The sequence below is a fragment of the Carcharodon carcharias genome, chromosome 15 (genome assembly GCF_017639515.1).
Source record: "Carcharodon carcharias isolate sCarCar2 chromosome 15, sCarCar2.pri, whole genome shotgun sequence".
Lineage (NCBI taxonomy): Eukaryota > Metazoa > Chordata > Chondrichthyes > Lamniformes > Lamnidae > Carcharodon > Carcharodon carcharias.
The window spans coordinates 5,813,246-5,834,483 of record NC_054481.1 but is presented as its reverse complement, the minus strand read 5'-3'; positions in this window follow the sequence as shown (position 1 = coordinate 5,834,483).

The following is a 21,238-nucleotide window of genomic DNA, read 5'->3' as shown; positions in this document are numbered from 1 at the left end:
ATTTGGCACGTGACAACATTCAAGGCTATGGGCTAATCTAGACAAGAATAGAACAAAGTTAATATCTACTACCTTTCTGTTAATGTTAAGGTATGTGAAAGGGCATAGATACAAAATAAATCAATTCTGATGAGATTCTCTCTTATGTTCCTCAATTTATGTAGGCGGGCAGTCTGATCTCTGAGTTTGACGTGACTGCAAGATTCAAACCCAGCCCCTGCAGTAGACCAACCTCAGTTCAACCTCGAAAATATCTGACTTGCTGCTCCCAATCTATTGCAGCTCGAGTTTGATCTAATTTCCAACAGTTCTGCCGGCAGTTTAAAGTAACCAGGGCCAGGATTTTCAGTGCCCGCCAGCGTTGGGCGTGTTAGGTGGTGTGAGCGGGTAATATGACGCGATCGCTTTCACGATGGCGTGAAACCAGTTTCCAATCATCCGCTCAGCCCATCGATAGCAGGGCTGCGTTTCCCACCATCGGACATTGGGAACCTCATTGTAACACATCAGCACATCATTATACGGCCGGTCCGCCAGACTCATCCCCTCCCCCCACTGGATTATCCACCCATGTTGGCAGGAAAACACACCGGCGTGTTTCACAACTACACATAAGTAACGTGCACCTGACGAGCTGCACTTCACTCGGGACTTCGAGGTTTGTTTGTCGACCTCGCTTCAGGCAGCACTCACTGTCATCAGCGTCAGCCTTCACAGGCAGCACCACATCGCTGTTAGGGGGGTTCACGGGTAGGTCTCTACCCGCAGCTGTAGCTGTATGTGAGTGGCTTTTCAGTGGCTGCAGGGCTAGGGCTTGTTTGGGGAAGGGGGAGAAGCGGCTTCAGACGAGAGGAGAGGCTGCAGGGTGAGGGCTGTACTGGGGAAGGAGGGTATCCCAGGGTGTATGTGGGGGGGCACATGTTGATCTGTGTGAGTGGCCTCAAGATGGTGAGGGCTGAGGAGGCAGACTACAGAGGGAATCAGGCCAGATGGAGATGTGTGGGTGTGTGTGTGAGAGAATGAGTGGTGATATCTCTTGAGCTGGCAGTGAGTGAGACACCAATGAATGTGTGATGGGCTTGTGAGTGTGTGAGTTTAGAGTGATGAGATGGTTGCCTTACCTTGGCGACACAAATGAGATCATTCATCCTCTTTCTGCACTGAACGGCCAACCTCTCCTGTGCAGCGTTGGCACTGACCACCACAGTCACTACCTCCCAAGCCGGAGTGGTGATGTTGCTGCCCCTCCTGTGGCCAGAGCGGGGGTAGATAACATTGCAGCAGCCTCCACAGTGTCCAAAAGGCATCCCAGTGACATGTCACTAAACCTGGGGGCTGCAGTCCTTTTGCCTTTTGTGGATGTCTTCCCTGCTAGCTGGAAGCACCGAGTTGCGTGCGCGGCTGGACATTAAATATGGTGCCTGGTGTGATGAAGCGGTGAGGTGATGGTGTGGTGGGTGAACATCATTTTACCACCCACTACCACACAGTGCCAACCTGGGATGATTCGGCCCCACCTCACAGTCCTATCCAGTTATACTGCCGTGAAGCCTCCTTTCTCAGTTATGCTGCAAATTACTTTATTTTAATATTTTTAAAGCCAAAACAAGTATTTAACCTTCCTTCCTGGGATTAACTTTTTGGAAATAAGGACACAACACTTCATGTCTGATGGGCATTTATATTTACGTTTGCTATGGGCTCAGCTTAATGTGCTTACAGAGCTAACATAAAAGCACTTAAACAAAAGCCCATTTATTTACGCATTATCAGCCTTAATTAGGTTTTTGCTAATTTTAAGGTAAACCTAGCACTGTTATGTTTAGGATGGATGGGAAAAATAAGTGTGATTTACAAAAAAAGGGGGTAACTGAGATCGTGAGAACTAACCATTCTGGTTGTAGACCCTCCCCAACAAATGTCAAATTCAGCTGATAGAACGAAGTGAGCCCTGGTAAAATATTATTAAAAGCGTCTTTTTTGGTCCAGAAACAGAACAGGCGATTATTATTTATTGGCCGTTTTGCGGGTTGTCAAACAGCCACCTTTACAAAATTCCGTGATGGTCACCCTGTCTTTTTAATTTCCAGTGGATGAATGGTCTAATTCTCGACAGTAACCTGTGCTGAAGAATCAGGATTCACATCACAACCGCTAACAAATTAGCTATACTTTTGGGAATGTGCCCATCAGCCCCTAACAGGTTCTTTCCAAAGTTCATTTCTTGTAACTGGTTTAAGAATTCAGCCATGGTGTTCGGTACTCATCTTGAATTCCTGCGAATCGTGACTCTGATGGAGTCTGGTATCAATTGCACTGTGATAAACGATACTGAAATGATAGATTTACGGCCTAAATGAAATTGTGTTCTATAAACTGTGAAACAAAGACTCATGGCTCACCTCGGCTCCATACATTTTAACCAGAGTTATGTTTTATGCTCTGATCTACACTGGATCGTTTTGCTGAAGAGCCTCATGTGTGATATCAATCACAGCTCCCATTGCACAATGTGAAAAAGAGAGGCCCATATAAAATCTTGGTACACAAACTGTGCATTCATTTGTCTGCTATTAAGACGGATAGAAATCGTTCCACAGACCAGTTTCAATCTTGGTTGATTACAGCTAAATGGGTCTTGAAAACTCTGGAGGTACAGTTATGTTATGATAAAAGCAGGTTTTGTGATAAGTCATGTTGAATATTTCCACCTTCAGCAATTTACCAAGCTGTTAGGCAAGTGAGGTGGTGGTGTAGTGGTATTGTCAGTGGGTTAGTATTCTGTAGACCTGGTGTAATGTCCTTGGGAGCTGGGTTCAAATCCTGCTACAGCAGATGGTGAAATTTGAATTTGGTTTAAAAATAAAATAAATCTGAAATTACAAGTTTGATGATGATCATGAAATGATTGTTGTAAAAATCCATCTGGCTCACTAACATCCTTTAGGAAAGGTCTGGCCTACATGTAGCTCCAGACCCACAGAAATGTGGTTGACTTTTAAATGCCCTTTGAACAAGGGCACTAGATGCTGGCCTAGCCAGTGATGCCCACATCCTATGAATGAATGCTAAAAATAATTCATGATCCTGTAAAAATACTTTTGTTTAAACAAAGATTCTATTTGAATCTTAATAAGATGCCGGATTATTCCGCATCAGGTTTTGATCAGGAAATAATTCTTTACTGCAACCAGTTGTAAAAATTCCAAAGGAAAGCTCCATAATATTTGTGGCTGTGGATGGCATGAAGTTTGGTTTGTTGATCTGCCGGTGCGCACGGTACATTTGCAGTGAGGGATTTAGAGCACAGAAGGATGTTGAGACAAATTGTGCCATAATTTCAGCAAAATGTTAATTAATGATCATTATAAATCAGCATCGTGAAGGTTAATCTAGTCTCATATTAGGTGTCAAAAATTATCATTGGAAAGTTTGACATTTTGGACACCCATCATTAGGGGGGATACAGACTGATGATATGTCATGTCAATCGAATCTGAACAGATGCGAATCCAAGGAGAAACTTCAACTGAACATTACTCATGGATTTAAAAAGAGGATGGAAGTACACTGTACTGGTCCACTGTAAAGACTTTGACTACTGTGCTGGCTTAGCGCCTGGAAGGATCATAACATTAAAGGAAATATTCACAGAGCTAAGAATCGAGAATAAAGTTTCTGCAGCATGTTTAAAATGGCTTTCAGTAATTTCTTTCTGACACGGCAGAGTCAGAATCCCCTGGCAGCACAGGTGTTAGCTTTATCACCCTCTTGGCTGCGCCGCATAGAGGGGCCGACCAGTTCTCCCACACTGGGAGGGGCATTCTGACCCCTGGATAACTTTAGGACCATAATCTAGGATTTGTATGCATAGTGTCACCATTTCTCTTGCATTCCTTTTGTAGAGAACTGGGTTTCCTAATAATGGTATTTGATTCAAGAAACACGTTTGCAGTCCAAAGGCTGAATTGCAGTATGACTCAGAATGAAAAATTCATATATAGACTCATATATAGATTAAATAATCAGGCTAAAGATGCACAAACATGTAACAATCTTTCGTAACAAAAATAGACAAACAAACTCAGCAGGTAACAGAGAAGTGTAGAACGGAATTTTAAAGGAACGGTATTATTGAATTAGAATTATATTAAAATTACAACCAATATATCACTCACACATTACAGGCACTGAAGCACATTTAAATGTCATCATTTAAGAACGACATTGAGGACCCTACCCATGTGAGGAATAGGGCTACATCAGTCCTTTCCCATCCTGCATCTTACGAGTTTGACTTTAGTCGGACTTCTTGTCTTGATTGCCATGGCTGTGGTGGAGGGGGTTGACCAGTTCTGAAATTGGGTAGATGGCAGGAGGGATTTTCCAAACTTGGTACAAATATTAATTCTTCTTGATGGAAGGGTTTTGAGCTTTGTGACATGATGATTATAAAACATTGGCCTTGTCATAGGACTGGTCCTGTGAGCCTACAATCAACATGTGCTTCTCCATTCTTACTTTCTGGGAGGTTGGCGCTTGTGGTGAGACACGCGTGTCACATAGGCACAGTGTGTTTGATCAGGGGGCGGATGTAGTCAGTGTAGATCAACAACAGGTCACAGGCGAAAAGGGAGGAGGAATCTAAGGATGAAAATCTGCTTATTTGTCCTGATGGTTTTGTTGATAAGTATACTACGTGCAAGACTGACCCTCACCAAAGACTTCAGATTTCCAGCGTCCACACGGTATTTTGCTTTTAGGAAAGAGGAAAGCTCCTGGTTTAATCCTGACCTGTGCTGACATAGCTGATCGAAGTTAGAATTTTACAAGTGGCATTGCCCCACCCCCCCCACCCCCCTCCACCCCCCGCCAGGTCTTGGGCTATAATTGAGAACATCCATTATCGAAGTGCTCAGCAGTATCAAAGAGAAACTTTACTAAGAGGGATAGTTAAGTTTTAAATAAGTATGCTCTCCCAAATTACACCAAATGCCTCCCTCAGCAAACATCAAATCCTTTTGGCACAATGGGCAGTGAGCCTTCAGTTACCTTGGCCCCCTGTTTGGTTATGTTGGGAGGACAGTGTGAGGTTGTTGTTACTGTAGCAATGAGCATTGCAGAGGAGATTCACCAGGATGTTGCCTGGGATGAAACATTTAAGTTATGAAGAGAGGTTGGATAGACTTGGGTTGTTTTCATTGGAGCAGAGAAGACTGAGGGGCGACCTGATCGAGGTGTACAAGATTATGAAGGGTATGGACAGGGTGGATAGGGAGCAACTGTTCCCTTTAGTTGAAGGGTCAGACACGAGGGGGCATAAGTTCAAGGTGAGGGGCAGGAGGTTTAGGGGGGATGTGAGGAAAAACTTTTTTACCCAGAGGGTGGTGACGGTCTGGAATGCACTGCCTGGGAGGGTGGTGGAGGCGGGTTGCCTCACATCCTTTAAAAAGTACCTGGATGAGCACTTGGCGCATCATAACATTCAAGGCTATGGGCCAAGTGCTGGTAAATGGGATTAGGTAGGTAGGTCAGGTGTTTCTCACGTGACAGTACAGACTCGATGGGCCAAAGGACCTCTTCTGCACTGTGTGATTCTATGATTGCTGCTTCTCCTTGTGATTTGTGGCCCTTGTTTGAAGCGCCCGTGAGGTCAGGGCAGTCTCAGGCTAGGCTGCCCCTCTGACAGTGAGCAGAATTCTCTACTCCGGCCCCTCTGACAGTGAGCAGAATTCTCTACTCCGGCCCCTCTGACAGTGAGCAGAATTCTCTACTCCGGCCCCTCTGACAGTGAGCAGAATTCTCTACTCCGGCCCCTCTGACAGTGAGCAGAATTCTCTACTCCGGCCCCTCTGACAGTGAGCAGAATTCTCTACTTCGGCCGGTGGCGGGCACTGTGGTGGGCGGGGAACTTAATTTGGCGGGAGACAAAATATTTCCTGAGGGCGGGAGAAACTCTTGGAATTTTGTTTTCCTGACTTCAGTTTTAAGATGTGTCGAGCTTCCTGACGAACAATGTTGGGAATCCCCCATTTGCATTCATTAGCATCTTATGACTCTCATCCCCCTGGTCAAAGAGCAATGTCTTCACGCGCAGTCATGTATGAACAGGAGGAACACCCATCTCTGCTCCTCCAGGGTGTCCTTCACCTGGAAGGGGTAGGATGGGGATGTCATGTCTAGATGGAGGTAGGCAAAGGGCTTAGCACTGGATGAGATGGAGGGAAACCTGTAAAGGATACGCCACTAAATTTATCCAGGGTAATGGGGCAGGTTCAAGAGTGACAGAGGGGGGAGGAACGGTGATATTGGGTGGGTCTATGGTGATAGGGGGAGATTGGTGGGTGGCAGGGAGGGTAGAAGGTGGTGGAGTGAGCCTGGAAGGTGACGTGCACCAATCTGACCCTGACTCCCACTGTTAGTCAGTCAGTGAGGTTCCCCGAGGTCTTTACCAGTAGGTGGAGTTCAAGGTCAGCACTTGGGCGACTAAGGGGACACCCTAATAATTATGAGGCAACTGGATGTCAGCCATACTCAGCTGTGTCCCCCTCTCTATGGTAAAGCCCAAATTGCAGCAGGTTTGTTCCTGACTCATGGGTCTCATAACATCGAGATCCACAAGGTGTGGCACTGCCGTTCATTCTGAACCATTTGCAATCAGCTGCACTCAGAGGCAGGAATGAAGGGAGGTGGGAGGTGGATGTCTCCAACGGGCACAGCTAGCGATGGGCAGCCAACTCACGACTCCAAACCTCCATCCTCCTGTGTGAATGGACATGGCTGACAAGGATTCATGTGGTTAGTGTTTCTGTGCTTCCAAGGCAATGGTCTCTCGATAGGGTCTCGAGGGCAATGGAGGCAAGTGGGATATTTTCAGAGGGAGGCTTCTGGCACATAGCTCTCATCCCCCTGGTCAAAGAGCAATGTCTTCACGTGCAGTCATGTATGAACAGGAGGAACACTCATCTCTGCTCCTCCAGGGTGTCCTTCACCTGGAAGGGGTGGGGTGGGGATGTCATGTCCAAATGGAGGCCAGGCAAAGGGCTTAGCACTGGCCTGGGGCTTTCAGATGAAGGGAAACCTGTAAAGGACATGCTCACTTAATATATCACTTTAATTTGTCCACATATTCACTGAGGCGTTGACGATGCAGGCTGCAGGCAACCCTGTCTTGGCAATGCCTCCCATCCAGATGAGGAGGAGGAGGGCCCATCTCTGGTTGGTACAAGGCCAGGGGGAGCAAAGACCTGAGCAGCAAGAGGCAGCAGGGCCTCAGGAAGGTCAGGATGCTGGTGAAGAGGGTCCACTGCAACGACGAGCGTTGACCCGAGTGGGGCTCTTATCTAGAAATGAGTGAAAGGCAATGCTGGAGGTGCCCTCGTTTGTCCCGGGATATGGTTGCTCACACCTGCCAGCTTCTCCAGTATGAGCTGCGGCTGCAAGGAGTCAGGAGGAGTAACGTGGATCTCCTGGCCTGCACTGAGTGAGTGTGTGTCCGGCTGCTGTTTAAATATGGCACCGGAACCTCCGACTCTATGAGGTAATGGTGGGGCTGGTGACTTCCTGTCAGCCGCACCATGAGATTCGCTGAGCTCCTCGCGGATACATAAGTAATGAGCTAAACAGTGGAAGGTCACCCGCTGGGAACCAGGCCGACTTTCCTGCCCTCCACCAGAATGGAAAATCCCGCTCATCCTGCACTGGTTGCCATGGAGCCATAGAATCGAGGTCACAGCACAGAAGGAGGACACTTGGCCCATCATATCCGTGCCAGCTCTCTGTATTTGAAGGATGACCGTGACTGAGGTGTAAACAAGTTGCTGCACCCTTTAGAATTCCCCCCTAGTCTGTGTCCATTAACTCCTGCATATGAGAGTTCGAGAAAGAAAATGAAGGAGGTAAAAAAATTACCACAGCACCCAAACTGGAAAATAACAATTGACTCTAAACAGACGAGAGCCTTCCTCTGCATCTCTTCATTCACCGTTAAGCAATGGGCCGTGCCCTACCAATCTCACTAACTGACAGCTCATATCTGATCTGTCACTGTACGCACTCAGAATCACAGAAAGGGAACTCAAATGTCCACAAGAGTGATTTAACGCTAAAAGCATTGATTGAGTTGTGAAACAATATATTTCATAGCTTCACCTCTACATCTGCAAAGGTGTCAAAAATCATCAGCTGTGTCATAGGAGTAGCTGAGTACTTTTCTTCTCCTGATTGTCGATTGATTACTGGTCTTAGATAGGAGTACTGGAGCCAGTGTGTGGGGGGAAACGAGGACATATATCAACAGCAGATGCGACATGAGCTTTCACTTATTCTTCGAGGTACTTCTGGATGGTATTTGACACAACAGTAAATGGAAGATAAGGGGATACAAAAAAAAAAAAGAAATGTCCCCGTCTAGATTGACTGGGAACAGCAATCCTTCTCTAGTCATTTGAACACTGAGTAGAATTGATATCAAATTGTAGGCAGGCATTTGCATTGTGATAGACTGATGTAGAGCTGCTTTGCCTTTGTCTGTTTGAACTTTCTGTTTAGGACATTCCTCTTTTCCAATTCTGCTGTTTAGCGGGAGTTTTTTATATCCTATAGTTAGATGTATTGTCAGGTTGTTTGTTGTCTCATGAGGTGGTCTAGAGGCTTGTATGGTTAAAATCACTGAAAATGTCTCAAGATCTATACCAAACTACTTAATATCGTCAGTTTCTTAGTAAATTAAACACTTTTTGACAGAAAATCTTTTTAAAGTCCCGATGCACCAAAGAAAATAAGCAGGAGTTCAGCAGGCACCCGAAATAGCTCAATCGGTGAAACCTTAGAGTTTTGGTCTGGGGATATGTGGTCAGTTTGTGGACAGGACCTGATTGGGGTAAATTGACTGCTGAACTGGTACAAAAGACCGTGGAAAATACCAACACAAATATCTCACTTCCGCTTAAAATTTCCCAACCTTATGTGCTAATTTAGTGATTGTGCTGCAGTTTGGGCTGAACCTAGTGGAAACTGCACCCCCTCCATGTTGTGTCACTGATAAAGTCAGTTGGAGGTTTGACAGAAGGAAGGGTGCAGAGTTGTTGAAAGTTGGGTAGAGGTGTACTGTTCAAATCTCCTGCTTTACACAATTTTAATATTTGTTCAATACCTCATTTCTCAAAACTCTTTCAGCTACGAACTACCCATCCCAACCATTTGATTGCAACTATACAAATGCATTCCTCTGCTCAGTGGGTAACCAGAAATCTTTCTCGGGCTGCTGTGGTTTACCGTGGGTGACCGATGTGTTCAGTCACCTGACCACAGTCGATGATGTTTTTATTTGTTTTTGCATGTCACAGTTCGCAATGCCACCACATCAATTTTGTTTAGGGCTCTTCCGTGGGAGTTGCAAATGCAAATAGGAAGAATTAATGTATCTTTAATGCATTTTTAAAATGGCATTTTAAGTGTCGATGCTAATCCTATTCCTGACATGATCTGCTAATCTGTTTTACTGTCACCGAGACTAGTTGTAAATGGCAGCCCTTTATCCAGACCTCCCAAGGATCAGCATTTTGTTTAAACGATGATTGGATTTTCCAAGGTTATAACATATAAAATGATGGCCGGGATTTTCCCTGCTCGCTGGCATCGGGCGTGTTCGCTGGTGTGAGCAGACAATAAGGTGAGAGGGCCAAAAGCCAGTTTGCAATTGTCTGCTCAGCCCATCGATGGGCAGGTCACCTTCCCCGGTGGAGGTGAGCTGCCTTCTTGAACCGCTGCAGCCCATGTGGTGTAGGTACACCCACAGTGCTGTTAGGGAGGGAGTTCCAGGATTTTGACCCATTGACAGTGAAGGAACGGCCGATATATTTCCAAGTCAAGATGGCGAGTGGCTTGAAGGGGAACTTCCAGGTGGTGGTGTTCCCATCTATCTGCTGCCCTTGTCCTTCTAGATTGGTAGCGGTCATGGGTTTGGAATGTGCTGTCTAAAGAGCCTTGGTGAGTTGCTGCAGTGCATGTTGTAGGTGGTACACACTGCTGTTACTGTGCATGTGGACAAATTCCTCTGATTCTTGAGGTAACCCTTCTGTAAAAATCAGGATTCAAACATAGTTATCCTTCCTGGGAGTCTAACTCTTGGCTGTTGTAGTTATTGGACCAATGTATATTGAATTTCACTGTAGTAATGTTCTCTTTAGATTGCATTATTATTAGGTATATCAGAAAATCAACCTTTCACACTTACATTATCAGCAATGTTAGAGTAACTGTAGAATTGGCAACACAAACAGAGGTTTGATTGGGAGGCTTTTCATTCCCTTAAATTCAATTTATTTGTCACAGATTATCACGTTCTTGCTTTTGAGAATTCAATATGTGTCAAGGTGACAAAATGTGATTATCCACGGTTCTGTTCTGATTGGATGAGTCAAATTCGTAACAGAGCGGCCATGACTGGAAATTGCTGGCATTTTGTAGGGTTGGCGGTTTTGTTTGCTGGCACAAAGGAACCTTCCATGAAAGAACCTAAGGAATGATGCCTGGAAAGTCACTCTCTGTTGTTATCTTCAATAACCCTGATTTAACTATTGGGACATTGTTCGATTGGATTGTAGGTTTATCTGTGGTTACATTTCACATTGAAGGGTCAGAAATCATCAGCTGATTTTTTTTTCCTCATTTACATACATTTTGTTTGCCTTGATTATATCTTAAGTTGTTGTCACCAGGCATAACAAACAGGCAAGTAATACCTAGCTGGTCATAACCGGCAGCAATGTGCAGTTTCGGACAAATGGCTTCATGGCTTGAGTTGTGAAATAATGAAGTTTTTATTATAAGGGGTTTATCAGCCAGATTTAGATTTTTCCAGATTCTTTGGAGCAAGGATATTGGCAAACTATCAATATTTAAATTTCAAACTTGCTGTTATTGAAACTACAATAACCTTGTTCAAGATTTGTGACAGTGAGTAATGATTAATTTACACTGCAGCCAATTGAATAGGTTATCAGTGCTCTGAAGCTTCAGATTTGCTCTGTCTAAAGCAGGGTTTGTTTATAGTAAACAGAAAGCAAGAACTTGCATTTATATACTGCATTTTAAGACCACTGGATGCCCCAAACTCTTCAAAACCACTGAAGAACTTTTGAAGCAGTCACTGGTGAAATGTAGGGAAACATGACAGCTAATTTGTGCAGAGCAAGATCCCACAAACAGCAATCAAATAAACAGGCGCGCAATCTGTCTGAGTGACGTTGGCTGAGAGCTAAGTGTTGTCCAGAGCACAGCGAGAACTCTCCTGCTCCTCTTTGAATCATGTTGTGAGATCTTGTACATCCACATAAAAGACAGATGGGGCTTCAGTTTAAAGAAAGCCAGCACCTCTGACAGAGCAGCATTCCCTCGGTACTACACTGGAGTGTCAGCCTCGTGTTTTAGTACTAAATGTAGCTTCCTATACCTTGAGACAACTACAAAAAGAATCTTCCACATTTTGCATACCATATTAGAATGTGGAAATAGAAAAATGCAGATATTTGGGGTGTGAGAATATTTTCCTTGGCATTACAGAGGGGCTGCAAAATGAATCTCAAACATTGGTTAAACATTTCTAACAAGAGTAACAGTGTAAATTATTAATGCCTTTAGAACAATTCAATCTGCACATCTGTTGTTTTACCTATTTATTCTCCAACTCATTTCTAGCCCATTTTGTTAGTCCCTGTCCTGCTATCAGCCATGTCTTGATAGTGGCGCGCCCCTCCGAGTCATGTGGTGGGGGGTGGTTGGGGGTGGGGGGGGGAGGTGGAAATTAAATTTAAAGCAGGGTTATATAGATGTATATTGATTCGCTGGGGGCCCAGGCAGTGCAATGGGTACTACCTGCAAACCCACATGGCGTGCTCGATTGATGCCATTAAGGACGCTTCACAGAGTGTGTAGGTTCTGCTAGCCCCACATCCCCTCTCCCCAAAGGAATTGACGTGGTATGTTTGTAGCAGCGGAATGCAAATGAATTTGCCCCCTTCGGACTCCAGGAACTGGTGCATGAAACCCAGGCTGACACCTCTTGGTGCACCACTGGGGGAGTGCTGCACTTTTGGAGATGCGTGCCCTGCCCATGCACGTGGACATAAAAGATCCCTTGGCACCGCTTCGAAGAAGGGAGGAGAGTTATCCCTCGTGACCTGGCCAATAACAATCAACATGAGAAGACCGATTATCTGGTCGTTATTACATTGCTGTTTGTGGGTACTTGCATTTATATAGCACATTTTAACACCACAGATGCCCCAAACTCTTCACAACCACTGAAGAACTTTTGAAGCAGTCACTGCTGAAATGTAGGGAAGCGTGACAGCCAATTTGTGCAGAGCAAGATCCCACAAACAGCAATGAAATAAACAGGCGCGCAATCTGTCTGAGTGACGTTGGCGTGAGAGCTAAGTGTTGTCCAGAGCACAGCGAGAACTCTCCGGCTCTTCTCTGAATCATGTGGTGAGATCTTTTACATCCACATGTGTGCGAAATTGGCTTCAATATTTCTACGTTACACTGAGTGCACTTCAAATATAATTAGTTGTGAAGTACTTTGGGATACCCTGAGATCATGGAAAGGTGCTATATCAATGCAAATCTTTCTTTCCTTTTGCTTCAATCCTCTGTGGAAGGGGTGTGATTCCTGAGCAGCAGGAATTTGCTCAGCTATTCTGAGCCAGATGCCAAAATGGATTCAATAATGTTGAAGGAATGACTCGTTCTTTGCTTCGTTCCTTTGTTCCGTTGAGGAAATAATCCATGGCCCGCTCAGCCACAGCTGAGAAGGACGGAGAAACCAATGTACTGGAAGTTGCAAGGGTGAGCAACGTTCCACTACTCAGTAAAACAACTACTAGAACGTTAATGTCAGCAAGTGGTCATCCTTTCTTTCATATTCCATCTAGAAATAAGATGTCCCACTGTATAAATTCCCAACAACAAATATTTTATGAATGGAAGAGAAATTCAGAGACAAGCAAGAAAACATTTTCCTAATTAGTAAGTTTTGCAGAATGAGAGAAAATGTTTACAGTTCTAAAGTTTTTCAGATTCGGGTACAGAAACATCACTGGGCAACTTAAAAGACTGGATCAAAAATGCAATCACTATAGTTAGAAAAGTGCACAGAGTCTATAAAATTAATTACTTCAACCACGTAGGTTTTGAATGCATTTTAATCAAAGAGGATCTCAAGCAAAATCTGCACAATTAAAAATCCCTTTCTAAGATTTCAAATTTGCAGATTCTTTGTCCTTAAGTCTGCTCCAGCCTTAGTTTTGAAGGTCAAAGTGCATTTTCTCCATTTGAATTTCTGAAAATATTAAATATTCTAATTTTCAATTTCCAAAATCAGCATTAAAAACACGGACAGGATTTTCTTTGCACGTTTCTGAACTCTACTGTCAGGTTCGAATGGGAGTCAGAGGCTGGCACTGTGTGGGGGAGACAGTCACTCCACTGTGATTTCTCCTGAATTTTTAAACAAATTATATGTTCATGGGGGCGTCGCTGGCTAGGCCAGCGTTTATTGCCCTTGTTCAGAGGGTCAAGCACATTATTGCCGATCTGGAGTCACGTGTAGGTCAGACGAGGTAAGGACAGTGGATTTCCTTTGCGAAAGGACATTTACAACAATTGGCAATGGTTTCATGGTCATCATTAGACTTAATTCCAGATTTCCATTGAATTCAAATTCCACCATCTATTGTGGTGGGATTTGAATCTGGGTCCCCAGAGCATTACCCTGGGTACTCTGGATTATCAGTCCAGTGACAATACTGCTATACCAACACCTCCCCCTGATTGGTCAGTTAGTGACCAGAGGGTGGAAGCAGCAGCAGGGTCCCCATGTAGATAAGTGAGGGGGAAAGACACCCCAACGCACTCTCCAACTTTTCCAACTTTAAGACAGAGAAAGCCCTCAGCAGGCTGAGCAGCATTGTGGTGGGAGATCGGGGAAGGGAGGAGGTGCAGGGGTGGTGTGGGGGTAGGGGGTGAGAAACCTCCACAGGACAGCCTCTGGCTGCAGCTGAAGCCAAGAGAAAGCCGGGAGGGTCTCTAACCGTGCCTGAATGTCTGCAGCCCACCCCCTCAGCCCCTAACCTGGTCAGCTGCCTTGGTCCCCGATGCCTTTGAGGACCTGGGGTCTGATGGGAAAATTCCAGTTGGCCTTTGACCCCAAGCTCTAATAGGCCTTTAATTTATTGAACTGGCTACCTGCTGCTTACAGGTGCCTAGCTTTAGGCCGGCTGTTTCCCCACTCCTGGAAAAAGGCCCCAAAGTGGGATGGAGTCAAGAATCCAACTCGCCAGCCAATGGCGTGAAATTTCTCGCCTGTCCCCCTGCTCCCATTGGGGCCTGAAAATTCAGCCCCCGTATTTATATTCTATTTTCAAGACCTCTTTCATTTGCCTCATTCAAATTACTTCAGCAGTTTTCAGGAAGTCCTGCGTGGATGATGATAAGATTTGACTCAATCATTTTTACCGCCTCTCACCGTCTATAGCAAAATAATTTTATTTTGAATCACACTTAATTGATTTGAATGAACGATTAGAAAACTCAGCGATTATTTTGAAGCACTGCTTTCAATTTTCTACAGTAGATATAGAAAACGGCATATTAATATTTCAGAGGGTGGGACTTTCCACCCCCCACCCCCCGGCCAGCCATTGGGTTAGTCCGGTCCTGCTGAAACTCAATGGGCTTTTGGTTTGGTTGCTGAACCTCCTGTGGTGGGTCCCAGCATGATGAGGCCAGACAATCCTGGCCTGAGGCTTGAATGTTGGACCTTTCATACAATCAGAGCAACATTTGACCATTGATCATTTGGGAACCATTCATCTATAGTGAATGGATTGGTGAAAAATTGATCTCCACTCAAAATTATTCATTGTAAATCTAAAACCAGCAACCCCAGCTAATGAAGATTGGTTGAAGTGTTCTTGAAAAGGTTATCACTGCAGCATATTTATTAGCAGTCCAGTCTCCAAACCATTTCCTTCCTCTTTACTGGCTGGAAAGTAAAGGCAATTTCTTCTTCTTATTAACTTTAAACTAAATCAATGTGAGAAACTATTAGAAGTCAGGAGAGATCCTTTGGAATTAATAAGAACTTGAGGGTCATCATTAATTATGTAATCTGCTTATCCAAGCCCACTTTACTAATGCAATGTTCTAAATTCTACGGTGCGGTTAGATTTCTTTTCTAATAGATTTTTTAAAAATCATTATATTTAAAAGGAGTAATCTCATCTTCTTCAGAGACTATACATCTAATGATGCTAATGAAATCGTCAAAAGAAATCTATGTTGTATTTGAACGTGGCATTTTGTTTAAATTTCCAGTTTTTACATATAAATCATTGCAGCTAAGATTGATCATATTGCAATACATTGGATAAATTTGAAGTACATTTTAAACACTGCTGTATAGTGTGTGGCTTTGGTACATGAAGTTGTAATGAATGATGGGGGTTTTCAAACTAAGGCAGTCATTATTCAGTGTATGTTACTGTCCGATGATACAGCTGCATTTATTTGCACTATATATCGCCGGAGCAGCAAACGAGTTATTAAATAGAAGTTTCGGTGATTGATTTTCTTTTGACAAAGTTTTTGAACTTGTCATAAGATTATCCAGAATAAATTCCACCAGTTCCCTCAATTGCTTGATGGGATACATGTTGCAAGTGGGTGTGGCGCTGAGTTCGACCCCTCACTTTGACACTATTGGCAATAGAATTCCAAAGACTGCAATTCTTTACTCAGTAACTGGCTCAGGAAAACTGTGTATCGAATAATGCATCTTTCAATTAAATGAGGACTAGCACTTCAGCTAATTCACCCGGATCATTATTATTATTATCCAGGCAGGATGAGGGAAGCACAACTGTGAGCTCCCAATCACTTGGCTGAGTTTCCCCAGCATTTTCTGTCTGGGTTTCAGATTTCCAGCGTCTGCGGTATTTTACTGTTATCAGACACAGAGTACTTGAACACCAGTACAAGTGTTACAGTCACTGACTGTGCCAGCCCTCCGCCAGTCCTCACCCGTTCGGCTGCATTATGTGCATTCTTCTCCTGAAAAGGAAAGAAGAGCATTAATTAGTGCTACTTGTACCTGGACTCTCTTCACGGACGGCCCACCCCAACCAGAGTGGGACATATCAGGGCTCCAGTGTCTCCTCACCCCACTGCTACTGGACACTCACACAAAGATGCTAGGCCTGTTCCCCTACCTCCTTGGCAAAATGTGCCAACATTGTAATAGGCACAACATGGTCTAACCTTCCATAGCAAGGGGGCGCAAGCACGTGGAGTGCAGAAGACAGCAGATTGATCGGTGCCACGCCACCTTGAATGTCTCCTCCCAGCGTGTTATCACCCTGACTTCGACATGTCTTGGAGTTCCAGCCTAGGTGCAGCTCCTCCAGGTTGCCCCCAAAAGAGTAATGTGGGTGTCAGTGTACCACAACCTGCGGGGGCAAAACCCATCTCTTCCCCATCCTCTCAGGGTGACCTCGGCATGGGCAATATCTGCCGGCCCACCCAGCGAAGGACACATTCCATCAATGATTCAATGCAGTCCCTACATCAGACTCGGGAGGGGCACCAGTGTGGTAAGCCTACCTGCTGGGCTAAGTGACCAATGCCAACATGGTGCTCACCCTTCCTGAGCACAGCAGGTCGTTGAAGCGCTTGCGACACTGGATCCAGGTGCGTCGCACCACATCTCGGGAGCTCACCTCCTCCTCCACCTCCTCCCAGGCACGTTTCATCATGTTGGGGTGGGGGGGTAGGGCGGTGGGTGTGGGCGGGTGCCCTCCTCCTTCTCCTCCTGTCCTGGGGTACAAGGACCTCCTGTTGTCCTGCCACCTCCTCGAGGAGGGCAGCAAGGCAGTCATCTGAAAAACAAGGGGCACAGTGCCCCCCCCTGCACTACCCTCCTGCCTGGCCTGCTCACCAGCAGCTCTCGGGGGAGCCCCTCCACTGGCCGTGATTCACAGCCTTGGAAAGGCTGCAGCAAACAGGCTGCTGGGTCCCCATTGGGCCTGGTGGTCATTGCAGTCCCACCTCTGCCCGCCCACTCCCGCTGTCCTCGGGAGCTGCGATTCACACTGGGCAGGCTTTAACTGGCCCGCCCGCGTATAGTGGCAGCACTGACCCAATCACGGGCAGTGACCGGGTCTGGATCTGCTCCCACTCCCTCTCTGCCCTCCCGCCAGCCAGAAAATTCCGTTTAATAGCAGCATGGTCTTCCAATGAAGATAGAAGAATGATACTACATAAGCTTCTAAAATAAAATGTCCTTCAATTTATTACCTAAAAATAGTAATTCCCTTTACTGATATGCTGGGTATGTTTGCCAGGAAAGAATTTGCTTGTCAAGCCTTTATTGGGTTTCATAGGTTGATCGTATTATTCTCGAAGCATCTGAAATTGATACTTGATCCCATTAGGAAAACAGCACAAATATCATCCACATAGCCATTGTTCGTAGGCCATTAGAAAGAGAAGCCAAAGTCAGGTTTGTGACATCTGAGGTAACTGTTTAAAATATTCTAGTAAAGTACACTTATTGCTCTCTCACTCACTTTTCCAGAACCACTTTATCCAATTCAGGGTCACAGGGAGTCAGACCCTGTGCCAACAGACAATGGGCACTTGGCAGGGTGCACCCAGGACAGGACACCAGTCCACCACAGGGCACACACTCACACTAAGGGGCAATGTAGCCTCAGTCTATCCACCTAACCAGCTCATCTTTGGACAGTGGGAGGAAACCCACACAGACACAGGGAGAACGTGCAAACTCCACACAGACAGACACCCGAGGTCAGGGTCAAACCCGGGTCCTTGGAGCTGTAAGGCAGCAGCGCTAACCACTGCAGCGCTGTACACTTACCACATCCTGTCATAATTATATTGTGGTGTGCTGGTGTGGGGTGTATTCGGTGGTGTGAGAGGACAATATGGCGAGAAGGCCAAAAATTGGTTTCACAACATTGTGAAACCTGTTTGCGATTGGTTTGGAGTTGGTGAATCTTAAGGCTACAAGTACGAGAAGTGCTTTGAGCTTGGGAGCTGGTGTGAGGGATTTTAAAGTGGTGAGACTGCAAAAACGACTGTATCCATGGCTAAAACTTTTCTGGAAGTAGAAGGCATAACTCTGATTGGTTTACAAAAAAATATCTAAGGGCACGTTAATAGAATTGGTGGATAGGTTGCAGTTGAGGTTAACTGTAGGGGTAAAGAAAGCAGACATAGTTGAAGTGATAACACAGCACTTGAAGTTGGAAGTGATACCTAAAACGAATGAGTCACAGCTGGAGGTAGTGAGGCTTCAGTTACAAATGAAGAAGCTTAAACATGAACAAGCAAAGGAAATGAGAACGAAACTGGAATTAGAGGCAACAGAAAAAGAAAAGGAAAAAGAGAGAGCATTTCAAAGAGTAATGGGAATGCAAAAAGGTAACCTCCAGAGGGAGAAATTAGCAGTGGTGGAAAGACTCACAGACTCATAGGCTCATAGACGTTTACAGCACAGTAGGAGGTCATTTGGTGCTTTGTGTCCACACCAGTCAACAAAGATCTGACCACACTAATCCCATTTTCCAGCGCTTGGCCCATAGCCCTGGAGGCTGTGGCAACACAAGTGAAAATCTAAATACTTCTTAAATGTTATGAGAGTTTCTGACTCAACCCCCCCTTCAGGCAGTGAGTTCCAGAGTCCCACCACCCCCTGGGTGTAAAAATTTCTCCTCAACTCTCCTCTTAGCCTCCAACCTCTTACCTTAACTCTATGCCCCCTGGTTATTGACCCCTCTACTAATGGAAAAAGTGCTTTCCTATCCACCCTACCTATGCCCCTCATAATCTTATACACCAGGTCCCCTCTTAACCTTCGCTGCTCCAAGGAAAACAACCCCAGCCTATCCAATCTTTCCTCAAAGTTCAAACCCTCCAGCACAGGCAGCATTCTGGTAAATCTCCTCTGCACCCTCTCCAGTGCAATCACATCCTTCCTATAATGTGGTGACCAGAACCACACATAGTACTCCAGCTGTAGCCTAACCAGCGTTTTATACATTTCCAGCTTAACCTCCCTGCTCTTATATTCTGTGTCTCGGCTAATAAAGGCAAGTATCCCATATGCCTTCTTAACCACCTTGTCTACCTGCTCTGCTACCTTCAGGAATCTATGGATATGCACACCAGGTGCCTTTGATCTTCAGTACCTTCCAGAGTCTTACCATTCACAATGTAATCCCTTACCTTGTTACCCTTTCCTAAGTGCATTATCTCACACTTTTCCGGGTTGAATTCCATTTGCCATTGCTCTGCCCACCTGACCAGTCCATTGATATCCTCCTGCAGTTTATGGCTATCCTCCTCACTATTTACCACCCTACCAATTTTTGGCGGGCAGGCTGGGAGCCTTGGCGGGCTTCAGAAAAAGCAGGAAATCTCATCCACGGGCGGGATGAGGTTTCATGTAGGTTTTTAAAAATTTAATAAAAGGTTGAATGAAAGTGATGGACATGTCCCAACTCACGAGACACTGTCACATAAGGGGACATGTCAGGGAAATTTTAATTTTGTGCATTGACAAATTTTTGACTTTGGCACCGCTCTTCCTGAGGCAACATTTAGCCCGGCTGAAGGTATCTACCCCACCCCCCCGCCCGCCTGCACAGGGAGAACTCAGCACTTCCTGGCGGACGTCACGATGGGTGGGCCTTAATTGGCCCACCCACGTAAAATGGCGGCGTGCCCTCAATTGGGGGCGCCGATCAGAGGCGCACCTGCACATGCCCATTCCCGCACTTCCCCCTCCATGGGACGAAAACTCTTCCCAATTTGTTGGAGGTTACAGGAAAAGTCTGTTGCAGTAAGCGGAATGCAGAAAGAACATCCTGGATTGTTTCCAGATTGTGTAGTTAGAAGATCACAAACTCACAGGTTAAAAAGGAAGAGGAGGAAGTTAAAAGGCTGGGAAAAAATGCTGAAGTTCAATTAGCTGATACAATCTTTGATATGGTTGTTCAGGGAGAGAGATTGGAGGAGAATGAAGCTGAAGTGTTCAGCTCAAGGAAGTTGGTAGAGTTACAACAAAAGAGTCCACGAATATAACAGTTATATCTGACAGCTCACTGAGAAACAGAGGCAGAATGTATTCCAGGATGTTATTACCTTAAAGGTAATGTGTTAATGAGGAAGTGGAGGTCGCATCATGTTTTAGCAGATGAAAAATGGATGGAAGTGCATCAGATAGTTATGCCATCTGGATACAGAAATGAGATATTGAGAGTAGCTCATGAAATTACAATTGGGAGATATTTAGGAATTATAAATAATCAGGTGAAAATACATAAACATTTCTATTGGCTTGGATTTCATAAAGATGTAGTCAATTCTGTAGGACATGTCACACATGTCAGGTGATAGAGAAACCTCAAGCAGTGATTAAGCCAGCACCTTTAATTCTAATTCAAGCATTTGAAGAACATTTTACTAGGGTCCTGATTGAATATGGAGGATCCCCCCCCAAGACTAAAAGTGGGAATCAGTACTTACTGACAATAATAGATGCATCTTCAATGTTTCTGGAATTAATACCTATGCAAAATATTATAACAAAGCAGAATTGTGGAAGAGTGGACTAAATTTTTTGCAAGATATAATTTGCCAAAATAAATATAATCAAATCAGGGTTCACAGCTGTTTAACAAAGTAATGGACAGCTTGGGGATAAAACAGTTGAAGTTAACAGCTTATCATCTTGAGTCACAAGGTGCTTTGGAAAGAAGGCACCAAACTTTAGAAACTATAGTGAGGGCTTATTTTCAAGACTATCCACAGGATTGGGATGGGAGAATTCCATTCTTGTTACTTGCTATTAGGGATACTCCTAATGCATCAACAGGATTCAGTCCTTTTGAATTAGTCTATAGTCATGAGGTAAGGGGACCACTGAAGTTGATTCATAAGAAATTGATGGGTCAAAATTTGGAAACTGCTCTCCTGGACTATGTGACAAACTTCAGAAAAAGATTGAACAGATCATGTGAGTTAGCTAGGGAACATTTAAAGGTGTCATAGCAGGCAATAAAAGTGAAGGCAGATAAGAGATCCAAACTTTGTAGTTTTGTTGCTGGGGAAAAAGTATTAGTTTTGTTACCAGTACTGGGTGAATTGTTAA